This window comes from Labeo rohita, chromosome 9, assembly GCF_022985175.1.
Source record: "Labeo rohita strain BAU-BD-2019 chromosome 9, IGBB_LRoh.1.0, whole genome shotgun sequence".
Lineage (NCBI taxonomy): Eukaryota > Metazoa > Chordata > Actinopteri > Cypriniformes > Cyprinidae > Labeo > Labeo rohita.
The window spans coordinates 2826743-2835798 of record NC_066877.1 but is presented as its reverse complement, the minus strand read 5'-3'; the positions used below and the strand labels follow the sequence as shown (position 1 = coordinate 2835798).

The following is a 9056-nucleotide window of genomic DNA, read 5'->3' as shown; positions in this document are numbered from 1 at the left end:
AAGAACTTCAACATTCATGGAATCTTTCCACTGCACAAAAGCTTCTTTATACTGGATAATGATTCTTCAGCATTTTAAAATATTCTTTTTTTAAAAAGAAAATGGTTCTTTTTAGAACTTTTCACTGAAACGCTCTGGGAAACCAAAAATAGTTCTTCCATGGATTCTTCCCTTACTCTGGTTCATTTTTATTTCTGCTAAGAAATTTTGAAGGGAAAAGTGATTTGAAAAATCGTCTGTTGAATCTTCTTCAGAGGTTGTTTTACCTTTCATTCACAGCACATGATATAATATTTATATTCATCAGTTCAGTGCGTGTTTTAGTAGCCTGTTTGAGATGATGGAGAAGTGTGATTTGAGGTTGGAGGATATTATCTCCAGTGAGCCGTGATCAGATGCAGTAATGACTGAATTGGGTGTGATAATACGGCATTCACGAGGCCTAATTTCGGTACCTCCAATTACAGAACAATACATAACCTCTGCATTCACAGTCAAATTACTGGAGATCAGAGTGGGTCACGGCAGCCCATCTGAGACTGAGAGGAAGAAAGCAAACAAAAAAACCCTGGATCTCCTTAACGTCTAGTCGAACCCCGATTCAAAAGGCGTTTCCTGGCGCCGGCCGAGTGCATCACAGGGTTTGCATGTAATCTGGCGCGTTAGTGCATGCATGTAAGCATGTTTGACCCCGGCAGACCCGTTAGTCTTTATTAACACCTGCCTAACGGAGCGCTACCGCTCTGTGACGGGCCCAAGCTGGCACAAACTCAACCTGTGACATCGGCAGTTAGCAGCCTCCATTTCACACATGATTAATCTGAGCGAGAGAGAGAGAGAGAGAGAGAAGAGGGAGAGGGGAGGAAAGGGTGGCCCGTGTTCGGTCCGCATGGCTAAAAGGTCTTTTGAATTCCTGCGGAGAGAGCCGCGGGCAGAGTGAATGTAACCGGTTGGGGGTCACTGAGTCTTTGTGTAATTGAGGCAGTGGCAGCCTCTCTATCCTCTCCTCCTTTCAAATGGAGCGAGGGATTGTGAAGTGTGGGGAAGAGTGCTTGGAGGAGGGGTCTTTTTTTTGAATGTTTTTATGAAGGGGAGGTTAAGTTGACAAGAACAGAGTGAATGTGTTCTGCTTATTTCTGCAGCATGGCGTCATAACACTCTCTACATCTTTATTGAAGCGATAAGCCATGGGAAGATGTGTGTTACAGGGATTTTACTTCATGTGGTGTCTACAGACTAAATCACATTGTAAAAACACACCTTGAGGTGATTACTGCTTTTATAAATGTTACCCTGGACCACAAAACCAGTCATAAGGGTCTGTTTTTTTGAATTTGAGGTTTATACATCATCTGATATTTGGCCGAGATACAACTATTTAAAAATCTGGAATCTGCGTGTGCAAAAAAAAATCAAAATACTGAGAAAATCTCCTTCAAAATTGTCCAAATGAAGTTCTGAGCAATGCACATTACTAATCAAAAGTTTTGATATATTTACGGTAGGACATTTACAAGATATCTTCATGTAACATGGTCTTTACTTAATATCCTAATGATTTTTGGCATAAAAGAAAAATTGATCATTTTGTCCCATACAATGTATTTTTGGCTATTGCTACAAATATACCCGTGCTACTTATGACTCCAGGGTCACAAATGGTCACATAACTAATATGATAAAACATGTCATTAATAAACATGTTTTATTTAGTATCACTGAGATGCTGTTATAGTTTTAATTAGTTTTTCATTTCAGATATTTCTTTGTTTTTATTTTTAGTAATTTTCTTGTGTGTTTTTGTCTTGTATATTAGTTTAGTTGATAACATTTTACTTTAAGTACCAATTCTCACTAGTTGCTTAAAAGTATGCATATTACTAGCATGTTGACTGTTTATTAGTACTTATAAAGCACATAACCTTACTTTTCATATTTTAGATCCTTTAATTCTACCCCATATCTACACTTAACGACTACCTTATTAACTATTAATAAGCAGCAAATTAGGAGTTTATTAAGGCAAAAGTCTTAGTTAATAGTTAGTTAACCAAAGGAATTGTAGAAGTGCCTAGCTAGTTTTAGCTATTTTGGTACTTCAAATTAAAATAAATGAAAAAAAAAAAAAAAATACTATTTTCAGCTAGTTGACATTTTGGTAACATTAGTTAACTACTTTAGTTAATGTAAACTAAGAATAAACAATACTTCTACAGCATTTATTAATATTATGTTAGTTTCAGCATTTACTTAAAAAAATCACAAATTGTGTTTGTGAATTAACAATGAACATTAACTAACATTAACAGATTAATAAGATAAGATTAATAAATACTGTATTAAATGTACTGTTCAACATTCGTTTATGTCAGCTAATACATTAACTAATGAAACTTTATTGTAAAGTGTTACAACATTTTTTTTTTTTTTAATTTTCGTTTAGTTTAATAATTTTATAAGTAACAAAAATGCTTAAAAGTGTTTATGGCTTTGGTTTTAGTTACGTATATAATAATTAATAACTAATATTTTTTAATAAATAAAAAATATTCAATATATAGTATAATTCAATATATAAATATAGGTGAGATCACAAGTGTTGTAATATTTTTATTATTATTTTTTTTTTTATTTTAAAACAGTTTGTATATGAAGTTATTGTGATCAATAATCAAATTTATAAAAAAATGTATTTGAATTTATTATTCAAAATAATTTTGAGAGCACCAACCCACCCTCATTTTATTTGAAACTCAAAATGACAAATACAATTGAAACCAAAATAAAAAATATATAAACAATTAAAGATTAACAATTAAAAAGGCAAACAAACAAAACAAAACAAACAAACAAACAAAAAAAAACATAGGAACAGGCAATGTTTGTGCACACTTTGTTGATATTTGTGGGTCTGTGTGGTCTAGTCCTGTTACAAGGCTGAAAATCAGATGATCCCACTTCTGAAATTTAACACCCATTCATTTGATCATGAATCAAACTATATATCTAAAATTTAACTTTGTTTTACCTGCTGGTCCTTAACCGAAATCATGAGCAATACACTGTTAAAAATAAAGTTGCTTCACGATGCCATAGAAGAACCTTTTTGTCTAAATGGTTCCATAAAGAACCTTTAACATCTGAAGAACCTTTCAGTTTCACGAAAGGTTCTTTGTGGGTAAAGAAGATTCTTTAGATTATAAAAAGGTATGAAAGAGATGGTTCTTTAAAGAATCTTTGACTGAATGGTTCTTTGTTGAACCAAAAATGATTCTTCTATGGCATCGCTCTGAAGAACCTTTTAAAGCACCTTTATTTTTAAGAGTGTAGCTTAAGACAAGTAAAGTTCTGGCAAGTAATATGGTGTATTAGTCCAACTTCAGGCTGTTTACACTTGACACGCAAAACAGAATGTTTTGTTTTGAGACAGAATTCATCTGAACTCACAAGAATGTCTATATTAGCAATTTTAGAACTGCTTCATCTGATCACAGTTTAGAAACGGAACTTTTCATAATACTAATTTTATGATGGTTTTCCAAAGCTTTGTTGCCGCCAGACGCAGCCAAACTCTGCTGTTCTATACTTAAACTAATCATTTTAGTCTTACAAGGTTTTACCCTGCTTTTACTACATTTACCCCACTGCGTAACCACTGAAACCTCAGCAATGTAGTTTGTCACACTAATCCTTTAGTACAACATTGTAGTCTGATAAGTAAACATTTAACAAGAGTAACAAGCATTTGTGTTGTTTGCACAGGCTGTGTTTCTGCGGTCAAGCATCTGCTTTTCATTTTGAAAGAAGTGTGTGTGTGTGAGTGAGTATGTTCTGGTTTGTCTGTGTGTGTGTGAGAGAGAGAGAGTGTGTGTGTGTGCGTGCATGCCATCTCTGTCATACCTGTGCCGTGCGCACTGCAAGGGAGCCACATTGTTCAGTGCAACATCAGGATGTCGTGCATTTAGGAAATAATTACCCAGCATCCTGCTGTTTTGAAACTCTTTTTCATCTTCTCTAATGGCTTCTTCTTCATTGGTCTCTAATCCCAAACAGGACGTAACGTGCAGAAGGAAGACGCGGCCGCTGCTGTCCCCACTGGAGCAGAGAGGACGTGAGCCTTTGATGTTCCACTCAAAATTATTAATTCCCCGCGTCAGGTTCTGTGTTTCATCTACATTTAAAGTCAAAATCTTGAGTTTGAGCAAAGCTTCTGCTATGCAAATCAGCTCCTAATGTGCATGCTGAGTTTGCTGGCGATGTTTAATCTACTATTTTTTTGAGAAAATTAATGACATCTGCGTCAGTTGATATTGATCTAAAATCTACATAGGCGCTCCCCGCTGTGCGTCAGATGAGCTTCATGTCTTAGCGTGGCCTTCACATCACTAGGACAAAAGTTTGAACACATGACTCAGAAACTCAATCAAATGTTTGATCTTACAACCAAGATGTATTAAAAGTTTATCAATAGAGCAATTGTGCAATGACAATTCTTTCATCATTTTCTCATCCTCGGTCGTTCAAAACCCCATCACTGACTTTCCCGTGTGGAACTCAAGTTGAGATGTTCATGCTGCTCTTTTCCATAAAACATGAAGTTAGCCCTTACAAGTCATTATTCACTAACAACATCCTCAAATCTCATCACTCTCATGGACATTAAACCTAGGCAGACGTGTCTTGAATCTCCAGGTTTGAATAAGTATGAGGTTTGAGAGCTACAGCAAAGATCAATGTTTTTCATCATTAAAAAGTTTTACACATAATGAAACAAAATATGCATGCGATCATCTACAACCTTGTGAAAAAGAAGTAAACTCTAGCATACTTTTAAAATGAGTACTTGTTACGGAAATAATACAGTTTAAAAGAATATAATTAGGGTGATGTTGTTACAGTGTAATTACACTGTAATGACTATGGAGTAATATTGATTAACTACATGTACCTTTTATGGGGTTAGGGTTAGGTTTACGGTGTTACTTAATTATGCATAATTTACTGTTATTAAGTACATGTAATATGTATAACTATGCCACTGTAAAGTATTACTATAATGTAATATAGTTTACATTTGTATCAAAGTATCAAACATATTCAGTTAAACTTTAGAGTGTATCTTTGACCCACTGATGTACGTCTACATATGTAATTTCATATGTAGCTCTATTGTCTTTGAAATATGGATAAACATTTATGGTAAAGGAAAATATACTTTAATACTTTTCTACTGAAACGTGTATGTGATGTATTTAAATACAATCAAAGTAAAAAGTTTACATATACCTTGCAGAATCTGCAAAATGTTAATTATTTGACCAAAATGCATGCTATTTTTTTTATTTAGTACTGATAAGATATTTCATATAAGAGACATTTACATATAGTCCACAAGAGAAAACAATAGTTGATTTTATAAAAATGACCCCATTCAAAAGTTTACATACACTTGACTCTTAATACTGTTTTGTTAACTGAATAATCCACAGCTGTTTTTTTTGTTTGTTTTTTTTCTGTTTAGTGATAGTTGTTCATGAGTCCCTTGTTTGTCCTGAACAGTTAAACTGCCTGCTGTTCTTCAGAAAAATCCTTCAGTTCCCACAAATGCTTTGGTTTTCCAGCACTTTTGTGTATTTGAACCCTTTCCAACAATGACTGTATGGTTTTGAGATCCATCTTTTCACACTGAGGACAACTGAGGGACTCATATGCAACTATTACAGAAGGTTCAAACACTCACTGATGCTCCAGAAGGAAAAACCATGCTTTAAGAGCCGGGGGTGTAAACTTTTGAACAGAATGAGGATGTGTACATTTTTCTTATTTTGCCTAAATATCATATATTTTCTTCATTTAGTACTGCCCTTTAGAAGCTACAGAAGATAATTACATGTTCCCCAGAAGAAGAAATAAGTTAAATTTACCCTGATCTTCAAATAATAATAATAAAAAAAAGCTGTGGATTATTCAGGTAACAGCACAGTATTTAAAATCAAGTCTATGTGAACTTTTGAACAAGGTCATTTTTATAAATTTAACTATTATTTTCTGCTGTGAACTATATGTAAATGTATTTTATGTGAAATATTTTATTCAGGTCAGTACTAAATAAAAAATAAAATGCATTTTGTATGATCCCTCTTATTTTGGTAAAATAACATTTTAATAGGAAATGAAATTCTGCACAGATTCTGCAAGGTGTATGTAAACTTTTGACTTCAACTGTATATATGTAATGATTAAGTTGCGTTTCATCTTTGCTTTAATATGTTAGTCAACAAATAAAAAAGTGAACTACTTTAAAGCACAAAAAAATGTAATTTGACAATTTCAAATCACACTTTTTGAAAGTGTCTTAAGAATCATTAATGAAAGCGTCTCTCTTTAAATTCCCATTAAATAGCCTTATCTGCAAGTAACGTGTTTTTTAATATACTAAAATATTTTTTTATATATATTATAAGATTTGAAGTACACTACAAGTGCACATTCAATACAATTAAACACACTTCTTTTTCACAAATGCACTCACATGAAACAAAGACTCCAATCATATCAGTAAACTAATGAAAGCTGATTTATTTTCAATGAAGAAGCACGTTTGCAGCGCACCAGACAAACTTTATCTGTAACCCCCGTTACCAGATAATTCCAGTCAAAGAAATTAATATTGAATAAATTAATCATATCTGATTGTGAATGCCACATAGCTACAACTGCAGAAGTAATGCAAAATAAGAAATGACTGTGAGCCATTCAGTTTCAGACTGTTTCTCACACAAAGCTGTTGTATGACTTGGAAATTAAACAAAGAGGCTAGTCTGATTTAACTATAGTTACATTACTTTTTTATTGAGATTTTTTGTTATTTGGAGTTTTTAATGTATATTAAAGAACAGCCAGAACATTTTTCTAAGTGTTTACTTTTGTGTTTTACAGCAAAAAAGTATACAGGGTAACGCTTGAGTATAGAGACCAATTTTCACTATTAACTAGTTGGTTATTAGCATGCCTTTTAATAACATATTGGCTGTTTATTAGTACTTACAAAGCATTTATTCTACATGACCATATTTTACAACCCTAATCCCTAAACTTAACAACTACCTTACTAACTATTAATAAGCTGCAAATTAGGAGTTACTGAGGCAAAAGTGGTTAATGGTTTATTAATAGCGAGAATTTGGAGAATTAATATAAAGTGTGACTGAAGTGACAGTTTTGTTCATCCATTTATGTAATGTTTGGTGCTGTTTATTTGTATAAAATAACTTAACCGTTTATCATGAAGTCATTCTGACTTTCACTATCAGAACTGTCTGCTAACATCAATACTCTTCAACAATGTCTCAGCCTGAGGCTGCGGCCGGCAACTTAACTGCATGTTAGCTGTAAGCGCACCTAATTAGACTGCAAGCAACACTGTTCCCAGACCAGACTGAATGAGTGTGTTTATTGAGCTAAAGGAAGTGACCTCCAACATCAGCGGCTGAAGTGCACTCAGTGTTTTACTGCAGGTCACTGCAGATAGACTGATGATGTTAAGGGTCTCCTCCCTCGAGTGGCACCAAACAAACCCCGCCCACCCGGACTAAACCCCGCCCACAATGCATCTCAACACAGCTGTGTGCTCACATGGTTCTCATTTCCCATTAAAATGTCTCATTTCCATACAATATCAAAGAGCAAAAGAGACTCAAAAACTTGAAAAGACTCAAAAAACTCTAGCACTTGGAAGCCAGCACAGTAATTCATATCATATGGAAAACACCAATGAATCATTGCGAATGATCTCGTTTGAGCATGATCATGTTTTTCTTCAGTCTTTGGTTTCGTCTGGATTCTGATGCCCTTCAGTAGAGATGTTCTAAGTGTTGGGAAAATATTTTGAACATGTTGTGTTAATTTCATTTGCTTGATTTCAGCCCAGTGTTTGAGTTATGACTGACAAAATATATTAGCTAAGCATTTTGTTGTTTAAAATTCTGATTTTTGTGGGTGAGACTTCATTTTTTCACTGATTTTACTGCCAAATGTCAAGTACACTGTGAATGGCTGCACTCATAGACAACTGTAAAACAATTATTTCCTCGCTTATAGACACCAGAGGTTTCTGACCACATAAAATACAGCTTACAGAATTTGAAAGGTGACATGTAAGAGTCACAGTATTGAAATGGAGAGCCACATTATTTACTGTGTGGTTACACAGTTACTGTTACTGTTATTTGTTTGCTGAAACACTTTGTCATAAGTGGAAACATGTGAGTGAGACGTTCCAAGAAAATCATGTCAGAACATTTAAGAAAAGTCATACATAACTAATATTACCCATAATGCATTACTGAAAACGGCATGGTAGATTGTAGATGGCGCACATGTTGGATCATTATTTGGAATGACACCCTACTATTACAGTTTCTTCAGTATGTACACTATATTAATTCCTGAATAACCAGATAACCAACAGTATTTGCCAAAATATGCAATATGTAACTACAGCTTGACTATTAAACTGCCAAAAGCTAACACATTTTATGCAAACTATGAATAAAATTATATCTGGATGTCACTTGAAAAAAACAAACAAACAAAAAAACAACAACAACTTCAAAAAATGTCAGTGTATATATAGTATACATTGTATAGTATTCAATTCTAAACATTTACACAGCCAACATTACCCATAATGCATCGTTCAAACCTGAATGGGAAGGCAAATCTGCCTCTGATTGGCTCATCTGTGTCCAATAAGTGGCAGTAAACCTGACTTCCTTTAAAGATGACCTAATGCAAAATGACATTCTTCTTTTTACTGTGTCTGTTAATTTAAATAAACCTGTTTACACACACCATATATCCACAGGGCCTCGTGAAACCCTGCCCCCCTAACAAGAGCTCCAGAGTAGGGACTGATCTACAGACCTAGACTGACAGTCTATATAGCTACGTCTGAAATCGAAGGCATGTGCCTCGCTGCATACTCAGTCAGTGACTAAACAGACAGTTTTATGTACGAAGGTTCGTCGTAAGGAAACAAGCAGACAGGCTTTTAA

At 34.2% G+C, this 9056-nt stretch overlaps 1 long non-coding RNA gene across 1 annotated transcript in view; it reads left to right on the top strand.

Annotated features, from left to right (window-relative positions):
• Positions 1-5365, top strand: part of LOC127171373 (uncharacterized) — a 37735-nt gene extending 32370 nt beyond the window's left edge. Inside the window, exon 4 of the long non-coding RNA XR_007828508.1 lies at positions 4054-5365. This is a non-coding gene — a long non-coding RNA (uncharacterized LOC127171373). The remainder of the gene's footprint in view (positions 1-4053) is intronic.
• The last annotated feature ends 3691 nt before the right edge of the window (positions 5366-9056 follow it).